The sequence below is a fragment of the Aethalodelphis obliquidens genome, unplaced genomic scaffold (assembly GCF_003676395.1).
Source record: "Aethalodelphis obliquidens isolate GAN/ISIS:26980383/991018 unplaced genomic scaffold, ASM367639v1 scaffold6, whole genome shotgun sequence".
NCBI lineage: Eukaryota > Metazoa > Chordata > Mammalia > Artiodactyla > Delphinidae > Aethalodelphis > Aethalodelphis obliquidens.
In genome coordinates, this window is record NW_020837950.1 from 44,358,409 (window position 1) to 44,375,366 (window position 16,958).

At 39.2% G+C, this 16,958-nt stretch overlaps 1 protein-coding gene across 8 annotated transcripts in view; it reads left to right on the forward strand.

Annotated features, from left to right (window-relative positions):
- The window catches only part of SGMS2 (sphingomyelin synthase 2), a 114,916-nt gene that overhangs the window by 16,886 nt on the left and 81,072 nt on the right, over positions 1-16,958 (forward strand). Inside the window, exon 1 of one of the 8 annotated variants that reach the window (XM_027103465.1) lies at positions 15,931-15,945. The exons of the other annotated variants lie outside the window; for them this stretch is intronic. The gene's annotated coding sequence lies outside the window, so the exon portion shown is untranslated. Of the gene's footprint in view, positions 1-15,930; positions 15,946-16,958 lie in introns of those variants that run through there. 8 annotated transcript variants of the gene reach the window in all.

A 16,958-nucleotide genomic window follows, 5' to 3' on the forward strand; every position in this document is an offset into this window, starting at 1 on the left:
AGGATTGCCCTCCCCTCCCTCCCCCCCCTCCCCCCCTCCCTCCCTCCACTTCCCCCACTCCCCCATACACACCTCGCCAGTTGCCAGGGTTTGGTTTGGGAGGGTTACAAAGCTCTGATGCCCTCTTAGACATTTACCTGTACCTTGTTCCCTGTACCTTCTTGGGAGCCACATGTGAAAACCTGTGGAAATCACTTTTTATCTATTTCAGGAACCTCATCTCTTCCCCACCTCAGAGTTCTTTGGGTGAAGTCATCTGCGCTTGCTCCATAGGATTCACCATTTTGGAAACCTTTATTTGCCTCGTTGGATACTTGAGTATCTTTTTTATTTTTATTTTTTTTGGTACACGGGCCTCTCACTGCTGTGGCCTCTCCCATTGCGGAGCACAGGCTCCGGACGCGCAGGCTCAGCGGCCATAGCTCACGGGCCCAGCCGCTCCACGGCATGTGGGATCTTCACGGACCGGGGCAGGAATCCGTGTCCCCTGCATTGGCAGGCAGACTCTCAACCACTGCGCCACCAGGGAAGCCCGATACTTGAGTATCTTAAAGCCCTAGTAGCGACTGCGTAAAGCCACCCCCGAAGGGTTCTTTTTAGCAAGTTTCCTTCTTTCTTTTTGGTAGTTATTTTCCCACCAAGGCTGTGAGGAAGTGGTTTTTTCTTCCATGCTACTTCTATCACTTTGTTTTGCACTTCATTATCCTCCTGTTGCAACACCCTAATTATACTAGTTGCTGTGGAGATATTAAGTGTATTGCTAATAATGGAGGACTGTTCTTTTAGGTGGAAGAGTAAAAGCAAGGAAGGATATAAATCTTGTTTTTGTGCAAATGTCTCTTAGTAACAGCAATAACTAAGTGGTACTAGAGGCTATGGCGCAGAAATATCTGTACGGGGTTGGTTTATGTTTTTAGAAAGGATTGGCTCTCTTAATTAAAGAAAATATTAATTTAAGCTTCTGGTCCTATTAGAGATTAACTCCTTATGTTAATACTTTACTATTCATTCTTTGATTTATATCCTTTGTTTAGTAGGATGTTGCTTCATATGGACAAAATCTTTTGTGGACTTTAGCCTTTACGAATTCATTTCTTAAAACCTTTTTTTCTTTAAAAACTTTACTAAAGGAGACACCTTTTTAAATTGTTCATCTGATTTGTATTTCATGAAATCTTACAATTTTCCATGAACTCTATTATAATTAAGGTGATGATGTGTCCTGATTTGCCCAGGACAGTCCCAGTGTATACATATTGTCCTGGTTTAATTATTAGTAAGTCTCTCTTTGACTCAAAACTGGCCTGGTTAGGGTGTTAAATTATATGGTCACCCTAATTAAAGACCACATTCAATAGAAAACTGAGGGAATGAAGTATCTTATATATTTTTTGGTTTTAGTCCATATAACTTCGATAGATAGATATATATGGATATACATGTGGATTATATATATACATGCATACATACACACACACATAAGTAGATCTGTGTTTTTTCTTTTACTTTTTCCAACTAAACTTATAATTGAGAACTTGCCAAATATCTTGATACTGTGGAAAGATATATATTTGTTGTTGTTCTAAGCAAGTCAAAAGACTTGCTCATCTTCCTGATTTCCTCATGTAATATTTTCACGAAGATAATTTTGACTGTGATAACGCCTGACCTGACTCCTAGGTGGGCAGGATCTATTTTCAGGGGGCGATATTATCCTAACGGCAGCTGTTCTGATTCTTTTTTTTTAAAAAATAAATTTATTTATTTTTAAATTTTTGGTGCATTGGGTCTTTGATGCTCTGTGCGGGCTTTCTCTAGTTGCAGCGAGCAGGGGCTACTCTTCATTGCGGTGCACAGGCTTCTCACTGCCGTGGCTTCTCTTGTTGTGGAGCACGGGCTCTAGGCGCGCAGGCTTCAGCAGTTGTGGCTCGCGGGCTCTAGAGCTCAGGATCAGTAGTTGTGCCGGCTCAGTAGTTGTGCCGCATGGGGCCTAGTTGCTCCGCAGCATGTGGGATCTTCCCCGACCAGGGCTCGAACCCGTGTCCCTGCGTTGGCAGGTGGATTCTTAACCGCTGCGCCACCAGAGAAGTCCCAGCTGTTCTGATTTGAAATGACTTCCCGTACGTCAAGTTTTATTTCCGTCTGCCCAATACACGTGTCACCTCTTGTTCACGTTAGAATTTCCCCGTCTGCATGTGGAATGGGTGTATGTCCTAGACTGTTCTATTGCCTTGTCTGTTAGTAGTTCCATTATTGATACACCCGGAAGCAGAACAACAGCTGTGGAGTAAGAAATGAAAGGTCTTTTAAAATCTTAGATACCTTGAAGAATAAAAAGTGCTATTTTGATATTCATTCTTGCATTTAAAATATATGCACATTCCTTGCCTAATTCTTTTCTCTTAATATCAGGTTTATTATTGTAAAAACTCTGAAAATCATACTAAAGTTTTTATAGTTGATCAAAGATCCTTGGGAAAATTTCTGGCAGGTTATGCTCTGTGGCCAAGGGGACCTTGAAGTGGTTTTAAAAGAAAGTAAGAGTGAATTAGGAGCATTGGAGACCATCTCTTGCAGTAATGTCTGGAAAAGGGTTCTGACACGTCCTTCAGTATGTCAGGAGAATAAAAGTTGGTTAAGGGGAAAGACTTGGCAGGAACCAGCAAGCACCTGTTTTGTGCCAGACAAGGTGAACTCCTATAAACAAACAGACATGGTCCATCATCTCGTGAAGCCTGTCACCCAGTGTGGGAGACACCCAGGCAAAACAAGGAAACAAGAATATAATTAAAAATTATGAAAGTGGATCAGCAGTGCTGAGAGAGAATAAGAGGAGAGACTTACTTTAGACAGTGGTTAGGAAAGGACCCCTTTGAGGAAGGAGCATTAAAGTTCTGTCTGGGTTCCTCTCTCAGTGTTTCTCCACCTTTTGCTTTCATTATTGCCTTTTTCGACAGTTTTTTCTAACCACTCCCTTCCCCCTGAGTAATTTTAATGCCCTTTGGAGGACCGCAAACTATTTTTCCACTCTTAGAGCACTCATTTTCACCACTGAGAATGCACACTCAATCAGTTACTGTCTGTGGACCTCATTTTGGGGGCAGTCAGAAATAAACTTTTATTAGGTTTAACATAGCATCCTTGGATCCTCAACTGGATTTTAAGTTCCTTGAGTCAGGGAACCATCATCTAGTAATAATAGATGCCACTTAACATGACTTAAAAAAAAAAAATCTTCCATGAGGTTGAGAAAGGTGGAATAAAAATGTTGGAAGTAGAGCATGAAAAACAATCCTTCAGTGGTCTAGTTAGACTAATTTTTTATTTAGATGAAGAAACTAAGATTACTAGGAAGTTATTAATCAGTCTCTCTAAGCCAGTTTAGTGCCATTTCCAGGCCACTCTGGGTAAGGAGAAGATTCAGGAAGGTGGTGATTGTCAAGAGGAGGACTTCAGGTTTTATTGTAGAGCCTGAAGATTTGCCTGTGCACAAAGTTGAAATCTTAGAAAGACTAATTTGGCAGGCTCTTCTAATACTTTTCTGGAACATGATGATGATCATGACAAGGGTGCTGTTGCTAATAGGGACAAAAAGGAAAAATTTGATTAATAATTGCTTCTGTGTTTCAGAGGCAGCACGACACTGGTCTACAAAGAAAACTTTATAGGACTTGAGAAAAGTGAACTAAAGATATAGAATACTAATAACCTTTTTCAGAGGAAGGAATTAAGGGGGTGATATAACTGTTCTTTATCAGTGAGATTCTTTTTTTTTTTAGGGTGAGATTATACATGTCTAAAGGACATGGGTTTACCAAAGATAATTCATGTTATATATATTAGGTTGGGAGGAAGGTAGAGAAATATATTTGAAATTAGGAGAAGGAAGCTATATTCTGGAACGTTTTCTGTGTCTCTGTTTCTCTGTGTTAGGGTGTATGTGAGAGAAATTTAGCTCAAGCTACGTCTACTTATCTGGCAAACAGTCTTGGAAACTGGAGTAAAGTGTACCTGTCTTAATGAACGTTCGTCTTGTAATTTCCAGTTGTGCCTCAGTGAATTTTGGAGGTCGGCTCAGTCTGTCAAACAGACATACATTTTGCAGTGATTTCTTCCTTTTACTGTTTCTCCATTGACCACTAGTCACATATAGATCTTAATTTTTTTTAAAGGTTCTTTATCCAGTGGTGTAATCTAAGCCTACTCCCCCCACCCCCCAACCCCCGCCGACCCCTTTTAATCTTTTTTTTGTTTTGTTCTCCTTCTTGACAAGTCAATTGCCTTTAGTAGGTGAGCAAGGAGCAGGAAAATTGTGAGACAACAGCCAGAAGGATATAATTTGCAAAAGTTCTTTCTAAATGGTTTAGTAGAGAAGACAGAATACTAAAGGTAATATATGGTGTTAGACCCTAAGTTTCATTTCTGTTCTTTTTGCCCCATTTGCCAACCACTTGAGCCCCTGCCCTACTCTACCATCATCATTAAAGAAAATGAGGGTGAATTCTTCTGTTTTAAACGATGTACTTGAACCTAGATTCTAAAGTGCTATTTGTAAAAATAATCTTAAGATTGGGTACATACTCACTTTTTCATACAAGTAATTAATTAGCTATTTTTGAATTCTAAGAATCCTTTGATCCCTTTCAACATGAATCTTAAAAAGAAGGAAATATTGACAAAATGCTTTTTTTGAATCACTTGTCCTCAAACACATTTTTATTCATTTAAATGAATAAATTTGATTATATTCTAATGAGAATTTGGATTTGACTCTTTAAATACAACCAGTTTAACAAATATAGTTGTCTGATGAGCCAGCTTTATTATTGTTTGTTTATAAACCACAAGTGTTACTAATAGTTTCTAAATATTGTGTCTGAAAAGGGAAGTAGTGGAAGTACTGTGGTGTCAGCCATGAGTTGCCATGGAAACAGTTGTCATCACCTGTGAGTTGCCAGGGACATGGTTGTCAGTGAGAAGTAGAATGAGCAGAGGGTGTGACTGCAACAGGAAATTAGAGGTGGAGCTCTGAGGTCTAGCGTCCTTAGGGTCTACCTCCATCCTAAGGCTGCCTACACAGGAAAAGTTTCAAAGATCCCACACCCTTTGAGGTAGGACTGAAGAGTAAAATTACCACTCAGGGGGTGCTACTTTACAAAAGGTGCTCAGGGTGACCACCTAGGTCACCTGCACATGGTTCCATGTGTAATTCTGAACTGTAATTCACAGAAGACTTAAGAAGGCTGTTTGAAGTTGAAATGTTTTAATTTAAAATCACAGTATAACAACTTACATGGAATTTTGCAAATAGCTGAAAAAATATCTTTTGGGACCTGGCTGTTATTTCTGTGGTCAGATTTCTGTCTTATTGCAGGATGTGTCTCACGTTACCTGCATCTTCTTAGCTGGTAACAAGGCTCTTGGTAGCAAGGTTCCTTCCTTGAGGCAAGCAGTTTGGGAACTCTTCACTTAGGGAGCTCTATTAAAGTGCATCTTTGGCTAGGAGAATGTTCTTAAGGGATGTGGTAAAAATGTCATTTTGGAAGGAAAGCAAGTCTTCTCTTAGGTGTAGTTTCATCAGGGTACACGTTTGCAAATGGCACATTACATATTTGTGCTGAGCCCCCTCCTTATATGTATGTGCTTATGTTGCGCCCTGAATGAAGTCTTTAATTTCAGCAGGATAAGGTGTGCCCTGCCATGTGGTACACGAAGCATCATCTTCATGTCTGTTGGAATGAATATGTACATAGAGTATGAAAACCTGTGGCGGCAGAGTTATGAAATGGAGCGCTGCCCTGACCACGAATGTTGCTTCATCAACATTAAGCAGTATTTAGAAAGTTCTCTGTATTTAAAAGACTTAAGTGCTTTTGAATTACAAGGCAGTTTTAGATTAGTGGTTGGTGTTTGAGCAAATTGTCATTGTCCTTAAAGGACATAACTGGAGGCTATTTTGCCATTAATTTTTTTTTTTTTTTTTTTTTTTTTTTTTTTTTTTTTTTTTTTTTTTTGCGGTACGCAGGCCTCTCACTGCTGTGGCCTCTCCCGTTGCGGAGTACAGGCTCCGGACGCGCAGGCTCAGCGGCCATGGCTCACGGGCCCAGCCGCTCCGCGGCATGTGGGATCTTCCCGGACCGGGGCACGAACCCGTGTCCCCTGCATCGGCAGGCGAACTCTCAACCACTGCGCCACCAGGGAAGCCCCTGCCATTAATTTTTGAGTGTTGCTTTACAGGTTAAATCACAATATTTGGAGTATTTCTTGTTTTTATTTTTGAAAAAAATTATTGCTCTCTTAAAAATATCTTTAAAATGAATGAGTTTATAGCTAATTCTGAGAAGTGATTTTTTGGAAATTAATAAGCTTTATTTTTTGGAGCAGTTTTAGGTTTACAGAAAAATTGAGCAGAAAGTACTGAGTTCTCATATATGTCCCTTCCTCCCCCAGTTTCCTCTATCATTAACATCTTGCATTAATGGGGTACATTTGTTACAACTGATGAGTTAGTGTTGATACGCTATTTTTTTTTGAATTTTATTTTCTTTCTTTTTTTTATACAGCATGATACACTATTATTAACTAAAGTCCATAGTTCACATTAGGGTTCACTCTTGTACATTCTTTAGGGTTTTTTTTTTTAATTGGGGTATAGTTGCTTTATAATGTTGTGTTAGTTTCTGCTGTACAACAGAGTGAATCAGCTATATGTATACATATATCCCCTCCCTCCTGGATCTCCCCCCCACCCCGAGTCCCACCCACTTAGGTCACCAAAGAGCACTGAGCTGAGCATAGCCATCATTTACAGTATCATATAGAATAGTTTCACCACCCTAAAAATCCCCTGGCAACCACTGATCTTTTTATTGTCTCTGTAGTTTTGCCTTTTCCAGAGTGCCATGTAGTTGGAATCATATAGTATGTAGCCTTTTCAGATGGGCTCTTTTACTTAGCAATTTGCACTTAAAGTTCTTCCATGTCTTTTTGTAGCTTGAGATAGCTCATTACTTTTTGTCACTGAATAATATTCCATTGTATGATGTATCCATCCCCCCCATTGAAGGGCATCTTGTTTGCTTCCAATTTTTGGCAATTCTGAATAACCTTGCTATAAATATTTGTATGTGTGCAGGTTTTTGTGTGGACATAAGTTTTTAACTCCTTTGGGTAAATACCAAGGAGCATGATTGCTAAACTGTACGGTAAAAGTGTATTTAGTTTTGTAAGAAACCATCCGACTGTCTTCCAAAGTGGTTGTACCATTTTGCATTTCGACCGTCAGTTAATGAGTGTTCTTGTTGCTCTATGTACTCACCATCATTTGGTTTTGTCAGTGTTCCAGATTTTGGGCATTCTGATAGGTGTAGTGGTATCTCACTGCTGTTTTAATTTGCATTTCCTGTGTGACATGTGATGTGAAGCATCTTTTCATATGCTTATTTGCCATCTCTGTATCTTCTTTGATGAGGTATGTTCAAGTCTTTGACCCATTCATTTATTGGGTTGTCTGTTTTCTTATTGTTGAGTTTTAAGAGTTTTCGGTATATTTTGGAGAACAGTCCTTTACCATATGTTCTTTTGCAAACAGTTTCTCCCAGTCTGTTGCTTGTCTTCTCATTCTCTTGACATTGCCTTTCACAGAGCACAAGGTTTTAATTTTTGTAAAGTCCAGCTTATCAGTTATTTCTTTCAAGGATTGTGCTTTTTGCTGTTGTATCGGAAGAGTAATCTCCGTATCCAAGGTCAATTGGTTTTCTCCTGTCTTATCTTCTAAGAGTTAGTTTTGTGCTTTACATTTAGGCCTGTGATCCGTTTTGAGTTAACTTTTGTGAAGGGTGTAAGATCTATGTCTAGATTTATTTTTTTGCATGTGAATGACCAGCTGTTCCAGTACCATTTATTGAAAAGACTATCTTTGCTCCAAGGTACTGTCTTTGCTCCTTTGTCAAAGATCCATTGTCTTTATTTATGTGAGTCTATTTCTGGGTACTCTATTATATTTCATTGACTTCTTTGTCTATTCTTTCACCAATATGAGACTATCTTGATTACTCCAGCTTTAAATTGTCTTGAAGTCAGGTAGTGTTATTCTCCTTCAGAACTGAGTTGGCTATTCTGGGTCTTCTGTCTCTCCATATAAACTTTATTTATTATTTATTTATTGGCTGAGTTAGGTCTTTGTTGCTGGGCGCAGGCTTTTTCTCTAGCCGTGGTGAGCGGGGGCTACTCTTCTTTGCAGTGCATGGGTTTCTCATTGCAGTAGCTTTTCTTGTTGCAGAACACGGGCTCTAGGCGCACGGGCTCCAGTAGTGGCAGCATGTGGGCTTAGTAGTTGTGGCTTGCGGGCTCTAGAGCACAGGCTCAGTAGTTGTGGCACAAGGGCTTAGTTGCTTTGTGGCATGTGGGATCTTCCCAGACCAGGGATTGAACCTGTGTCCCCTGCATTGGCAGGTGGATTCTTAACCACTGTGCCACCAAGGAAACCCTCCATATAAACCTTAGAATCAGTTTGTCAATATCTGCAAAATAACTTGCTGGGATTCTGATTGGGATTGCATTGAATCTGTGCTTCAATTTGGGAAGAACTGACATCTTAACAACGTTGACTCTTCCTATTCATGAACATGGAATATCTCTCCATTTAGTCAGTTTTTCTTTAATATCTTTAATCAGTCTTGTAGTTTTCCTCATGTAGATCTTATACATATTTTGTTAGATTTATACCTAAGTATTTCAATTTTGTGGGGAGAGCTGCTAATGTAAATAGTATTGTGTTTTAAATTTCAAATTCCAGTTGTTCATTGCTGGTATATAGGAAAGTGGTTGACTTTTGTATGTTAACCTTGTATCCCGCAACCTTGCTATCATTGCTTATTAGTTCTAGGAGTTTTTTTGGTCATTTCTTTCAGATTTTCTACACAGATGATCATGTTGTCTGTGAAACAAAGATAGTTTTATTTCTTCCTTCCCAATCTTTATATTTTTTATTTCCTTTTCTTATCTAATGGTATGAGCTTGGATTTCCAGTTTGATGTTAAAAAGCAGTGGTGAGAGGGCACATCCTTACCTTGTTCCTGATCTTAGTGGTAAAGCTTCAAGCTTTCAGCATTTAGTACAATATGATATTAGCTGTAGGCTTTTTGTAGATGTTCTTTATCAAGTTGAGAAAGTTCCTGTCTCTCCCTAGTTGACTGAGAGTTTTTATCATGAATGGGTGCTGGATTTTGTCAAATGCTTTTTCTACATCTCTTGGTATGATCATGTGATTTTTCTTCTTTAGCCTGTTGATGTGATGGATTGCATTAATTCATTTTCAGATGTTTAATTAGCCTTGCATACCTTTTATAGATCTCATTTAGTCATGGTGTATAATTCTCTTCTTACATAGTTGGATTCAATTTTTGATATTTTGTTGAGGATTTTGCATCTGTGTTCATGAGAGAGAGTGGTCTACAGTTTCCTAGTATTGTTTTTGTCTGGTTTTGGTATTAGGGTAATGCTGGCCTCATAGAATGAAATGAATTAGGAAGTATTCCCTCTACTTCTGTCTTCTGAAAGAGATTGGTATGATTTCTTCCTTAAATACTTGGTAGAATTCACTGGTAAACCCATCTGGGCCTGGTGCTTTGTATTTTATAAGGTTATTAATTTTTTTTTTGGCTATGCCTAACCACTGGACTGCCAGGGAATTCCCAAGGTTATTAATTATTGATTCAATTTATTTAATAGATATAGGCTTATGCAGATGGCTTGTTTCTTGTGAGTTTTGGCAGATTGCCTCTTTGAAGCAATTGGTCCATTTCACCCAGGTTATTAAATTGATGGGCATAGATACGTTCATAGTATTCCTTTATTATCCTTTTAATGTTTGTGGGGTCTACAGCACTCTCTTTTATTTCTGGTATTAGAAGTTTGTGTTCTTTTTTTTTCTTAGTTAGCCTGCCTAGAGACCTGTTGATTTTATTGATCTTTTCAAATAACAAGCTTTTGGTTTCATTAATTTTCTCTTGATTTCCTGTTTTCAATTCCATTGATTTATGCTCTAATTTTGTATTCTTTCTTTTCTTCTATTTACTTTGGGTTTAATTTGCTCTTCTTTTTCTAGTTTCCTAAGGTATAAGCTTAGATTATTGATTTTAGATCTTCTTTTCTAAAATGTGCATTCATTGCTATAAATTTCCTTCTGCTTTTGCTGCATCCATAATTTTTTTTTTTTGCCATACCATGTGGCATGTGGAACTTCCCCGACCAGGGATTGAACCTGTACCCTGCAGTGGAAGCGCGCAGTCTTAACCACTGGACCACCAGGGAAGTCCAAAATAATTTTTTTTTTAATTTGGCCATGCCACGTGGCATGTGGGATCTTAGTTCCTTGACCAGGGATTGAACCCTCACCCCCTGCATTGGAAGCATGGAGTCTTAACCACTGGACCGCCAGGGAAGTCCCTGCATCCATAAATTCTGATGTTATATTTTCATTTTTATTTAGTTCAAAATATTTTAAAAATTTCCCTTGGGATCTCTTTATTGGCTCATGTGTTAATTAGAAATGTGTTATTTAATCTCCAAGTATTTTGGGATTTTCCAGCTATCTTTCATTATTGATTTCTAGTTTAATTCCATTTTGATCTGAAAGGAGACATTGTATAATTTCTGTCCTTTTAAATTTATTAAGGTGTGTTTTGTGGCCCAGAATGTGGTCTCTCTTGGTGAATGTTCATGTGAGTTTGAGAAGAATGTGTGTTCTGCTGTTACAAGATAGAAGTAGTCTAGAGATGTCAGTTAGATCCAGTGGATTGATTGTATTGTTGAGTTCAACTTGATTTTCTGTATGCTGGATCTGTTAAAGTGACTTTTAAAGATCACACTTAGCAATGTCAGAATCCAGGTTAAAACCAGGTCTCCTGACTATACTAAAGTATTCTTTGCTCATGCTCTGTCCCTCAGGAAGCCTCTTTCCTTTCTTGTTTTCATCGTATTTCCCACTGCTCTCAATTAGAGAGTGACTCACCACCTAATACATTATTACAGTGTAAAGTACCATGAAAGAGTGAAAAATGAACGTGTGTATTCTCAGTGGGGAGAATACGCATGCTTGCGTTTCCTTGACATATTTTTGTTTGTTTAGAAATGTGATCCAACATCGGGATTATTTACTGTCTGTAAACCTTTCCGTAAGGGTGAATAGCAATTATTCTTTACTTTTCTCTAGAGCAAGCTTTAGACACTTCAGGGAGGTTAGGGAGGACCTCAGAGTTTCTTTCTCAAGGCGCTAAACCTCATCTCTCTTCTCTGAAATCAAGGTGGTGTCCAAAGTATTCAAAGCCCATGGGTTGATTTCAATAGCAAGAGAGAGGGTAGGATGGTCATTAATAATAACATTCATAATGTTTACTCAGACTCTTCCTTCGTGTACTCTGAGAGATAGCCTCTGACCATGCATGACTTAGAAGCTCAACGTAAGAGTACACAGCTGATTTACTTACTTGGTCAGCATCGCTATCCATTTTTATGACAGCCCGGTAGAGCCTGGTTTCTACCAGCAGGTGCTACCAGCAGGAGGTCTGGTTTACATCTTGATTCTCACCACTGGCCCCTGCCCTCAAAATATGTTCATCATCCCTGGGCTTTGGATGCGTTGCTTCATTTTCCTTTATTTTGCTCAAGGTTCAGTTGCAAAACCTTCTGCTAGTGTGCCCCTCATTTCACTTCTTTCTTCTTCCCCCTTTCCAGTTATTCCTGGTATTTTAATTGTTCTTTTATTTGGACACCACATAACTCTTTGTGGTCCTGAGAGTTTACTTTCTTGACTCAACATTTTGTTCTCTGAACATCATCCTTCCTCCAAGACTTAAAAAGAAGATCTTGAAAGACATTGCTTTATGAAACAGAGGATTATGTAAATATGCCAGTATGTATTTTGCTTTGATATTGCTTAGAAGGAATGTTGGAAACCTGTTGGGTGAGGATGTCTGTGGTGGGTCATGATACACAGGTAGACCAGGTAAACTTTGTAAGAGTTAAAGTAAGTACAAATTATTCATGTTCTAAAACAAGAGAAGCAAACTGCTGATAACTAGTGAGGAGGCTGGAGTAATCAATCTCTTAGAAACGTTAAGAGCAAGGACCACAAAAGATTAAGAGAGAGAAAAATAAGAACTAGAGGAAATGGATCACAGAAGCAAGAAACTTGGGAATCTAAAGGAGACTTCCCAAGCAAGAGCTGGAGAGCTAGCGCAAGTCTAGTGCTGGCTGAATTACTCAGGTGTAGCTAGTCTGCTCATTCTGTTAATCTACTCAGGTACCTATACTACAGAATCCTTGCGGTTTTGATTATAATGCTTCTGTATCCTGAGGAGTTACTCTGCCTCCCCACAAACGTCCTTTCTCCCTGACCAGAGGTGAATTCTCTCCGTCTGGCAGCCTCCTTCTAATAACACCCCCTCCACTGCCCCCCCCACCCCCCCGCAGTTTGTTTCTTTCTTAATTCATATTTATCCATGTCTGGTTTCATTTTTACTTCTAGTTTCATTTTTATTTTCAAAGACAGCATTTTATTTGAGCAAGAGTAGTAATCACAGCAAATATGTACATTTTACTTTAATTTTATGAACTATATAATTATGCTATATTTAACTAGAGGGGCTGATCTCTTTGCTACCTGGTGGCATGTTACCACAAATGGCATCTTGCTAAAAAGAAAACTTCTTAAGTTTCCGAGACAGAATGTTTTTATTTGCCTACCCCACACATAGTTACCAAAATGAAAAATGAGGTTTATTATTTTTATCCTTAGTTTAAACAGACTCTGTGCTTATCATAATACTAAACTTCTTTAAGAGACTGTTAATATAATAGCTGATATTTGGAAATTTATTTTGGGAGTTTAAGACTCACCTTTTCTCTTTAACTTTTAAATTATAGTAACAACTCATGTTTATTTTAGAAAATTTTGAACCTTAATACGCAAAGGGAAACCTTAAGTCATCTATAATCTATCACCTGTTAAAATTTTGCGTGATCTTTCCAGCATTTACATTTATGTGTGCAACTTTTTTTTTGCAGCGCCGCCCGGCATGTGGCATCTTAGTTCCCCGACCAGGGATCGAACCCATGCCCCCTGCAATGGAAGCGCAGAATCCTAACCAGTACTGGACTGCCAGGGAATTCCCATGTACAACTTCTAAAAAACAAGATAAATAGGGTCAGACATATATCATTGTTTTGCACTCATGGATATATCATGAACCTCTTGTCACTCCCCACTCAACATGGTAGAGAAGTATTTCAGTATTCTGTTGCATTCATTCATCACAATTTATTTAAGCATCCCACTGTTGTTGGATACTTAGTTATTTCCAGTTTTTCACTGTTATTAATAATGTCAGAGGCTCAGAGTTAAATCTTGTTCACATTCTTGGGGTGTTTGTAAAATATAAGAAATGTATTTTACAGTAGTCCTAGAGAGCGGCTTGATAATTTTGTGGGTTTTTTTAACACAAATATTTTGATTCGGGTTTCTTTGCTCACCAGTAAGTTTAAAACACCTTCTCACTTTCAGTGTTAAAGTATAAAAATATTGTTTTCTTTGGTTGCAGTAGGTCTGAAAGCATTTCTTAAAATTAAGTAATTATTGACGTTTCACTGTTATGATACTATGTGGTACTATTTCTTGTGACTTTTACTCTAAAGAGTTGAGGAATTCGAATGTAACAACAACTTTGTGTCCTGAAGGAAAGAACTAGATTGACAATTGTCTCTTCATGGAAGACCTAACAGAAAAACTGTAGAGGCTGAGAGACACAGGGCTTTTTAAATCTGTTCAACTTTTTCTCTCTGGGCTTTTAAAAAAAAAAAAAAAAAAAGCGCTCCTATTTCTGGGATGTTTGAATGCTGCTTGTATTAGGCAGAGAGAAGTACAGAGTGACCTTTCAAATTTGAGTCTATAATTAGAAGACACTATTTGAGTTCTCATCATACAGTTTTACTCTTAAAGCCCCCGCCTAAATTAGTCCATCCTCCCTCCTCCCCCATTTCTCCCTCCCTCTCTCACTCATACCTGCCATGTGTACATCCAAGGACTCTGCTTCTGAAAATTTTCAAGGCATCAAACTTGCGGGTTTCATGATATGTAATGCTTTCCTCCCTTCCTCCCCGCTTTATCAGATTACTTCAAGGACTTCATTGTCTTACTCGCAAGGGGCTTACATGGGAGTCTTCAGGAGCACAGCTGGCTATCTCATAAAGCGGGGGTTACTCAGTGAACAAATAATATCAGCTATGTGCCAGGAACAAGATAAACCTGACAGATGTGGTCCCTTCCCTCATGGGGTTTACAGTCTGACAGAAAAGAGCCAGTAAACCTTTACCAGTAGTTGACTAGTTAGTTACAATTAGCAAACAGTTATGGTGGAGAAAAAGTATAGAGCGATGTGGAAGCAGGTAAAGGGGACCCTAATCCAATCTGGAAGAGTCAAGAAAAGGCTTCTTTTCAAGGAAGTGATGTTTGTCCAGAGATGCACGGGGATTTATTATACATGCCACCCTCGGTTCTTCTTCCTTGCCAAGTGCTATGTTTAGTGCCTGTAAACTGCAAGTGAATTCATCTATTTCTGCTTTCTTTGGGTGGCTTTAGTAATACCCCCCAAGAATTAAAATGAAAATACATTGCTACAGTTGATTAACAACTTTAAGATGGAACACGATTTCAATCTGAAGAAACATTCTTAAATAATCAGTCCTAAGAGCAACACACTTTGCCTGATGGAATGAAACAAGATGACAAATCACTGGAACATCAGCTAATTCCCAGGGTTTGTGGAATAGCGTGGGAGTTCAGCTGTGTCATGTCTTCCATGTACAGCAGGGGAATATCTGAAGGAACAAAGGTCCTTTGCTAGCTAAGATTTGCCCTCTAATAACTAGTCTTTAAAATAAAAATTAATCTATTTTCCAACTTACAATGAAATGTACCTCCAGCACAATGGCTTTTGTAATTTGGAAATGCTCCACGTTTAACTGTTAGATAGAGCCTGAGATGACTGTGACAAATAGGAATATTCTTTGAGCTGTTCAATCCCCTGAGATATTATGGCTGCTCTTTGGCCAGATGGTGACTCTCAAGTCCATTAGACTTAAAAACAGAGGCTTCTGTGGAAAGTCACTTTCAACGCATCAGGTTACTTAGTGTTTTTATGTGGCTGTATCTTGGCCATCTCCTGATGGTAGAGAATTTGTTCCACAGATTTGGAACTGTCTTCTCTTCAGCTCTTATCAGATGCATGGCTGAGGGATATGGAAGTAAAGGATGGATTTCTGGTGCAGTTGTGTCCCTGAAATGAGCCAGACCATCAGAGCTGCTTATTTGTATTGCATTGCGTTGGCTTCCTATCAAAGAAACTCCAGAGAGCCATGCTTCGGAATTTATTGAGGGTCATGATGAAAAACTAACATGTGACATGGTCTCCCTGATCTGTGCTGTTGCTCACTGCCTCTTGTGTCTGTACACAGTGAGCATGTTAGAGCTAAGTGTCAAGAGAAGCTTTTTTTCCGCTAGGGAACAAACATAGTTCCCCATTCCCCATCCTCCTAATACGTGCAGATACGGAGATACTCATACTCTGAGTTTGGACAGTTTTGTCTCTTCTCTTTTTTGCTCTAGCTGCAAAGGAACTGAGAGCCAAATATGTATCCCAGTATTTGTCATGTTGTAAAACTTAACCAGTACACTCAATTCCCCCTGTTCTTTCCTTTCTATTTTAGTTAGTTAACAAATATGGATAATGCATACTATATGCCAGGTGCTGTTTCTAAGGTCTTTATAAATATTAACTCCTTCACCCCTCTTAAGGACCCTATGAAGTTAGTGCTATTGTTATCCCTATTTATAGATGAGGAAACTGAGGCACAGGGAGGTTATGTATCATGTCTGGAGTCCCAGAGGTGCTGAGTGTGGCGATTCCTTACTGGGAGTGGGTGAGACAATATTCAGTCACAGGAAACACACCCGCACTCCTCCCACTGCATCTTGTGATCAAGAACCCCTGGGCTTCCCTGGTGGCACAGTGGTTGAGAGTCCGCCTGCCGATGCAGGGGACACGGGTTCGTGCCCCGGTCCGGGAGGATCCCACATGCCGCGGAGCGGCTGGGCCCGTGAGCCATGGCCGCTGAGCCTGCGCATCCAGAGCCTGTGCTCCACAACGGGAGAGGCCACAACAGTGAGAGGCCCGCGTACCGCCAAAAAAAAAAAAGAACCCCTGGTCTCTATTTACCTGGCTTTCTGATCCTATGTTACTCCTTTTACAGGAGTATTTTACTTCTTAGCTGTATCATTTACTTTATTCCTTTCTGAAGTGATGCATGGTATATATACTTCAAATTAAAATAAATGAACTTCCATGACACTCTTCTAAATGGGTCTTCTCTTAACTACTTCAGGATGTGTACAGAGTGTTTGGAGTAGTGAGTATGGATTTGCAGTCTAACATCCACCCCCTTTACCCATTTCCTTTCAACAAGAGCACACATTTTGAGTTTGACTAGATGAAAAAAACCATAAGCTGATGATGTTATCAGTATCATTAATACCATGACAGAAACAATTATAAATGTCCACAGACTTAAGTTATGGCCCAGGAACCACTATCTGCTCTTCTTTAATTTGACTTACCCCTGCTACCTAAGAAATAAACTGTTGCCCTGTTTTATGAGCTACTTTAAGTTTCAGCTTCTCCCAACTTGACACTCTGGGCTTGTTTCTACATACCGCTGTGTGTAGGTACATGAAAAGCATTGGACCTTCGGGATGTGTGTCTTCTTGAGACATCTCTTTCTTAGCCCAGTTCTTACTTTATCAGGTATCTTACCTTATCAGGTATTTATCTAAGCTCACTTGACTCTTGACCTTATAAATAGGCAATTGAATTGATCCTTTTGATAGAGTAGCTCAAGTTGGC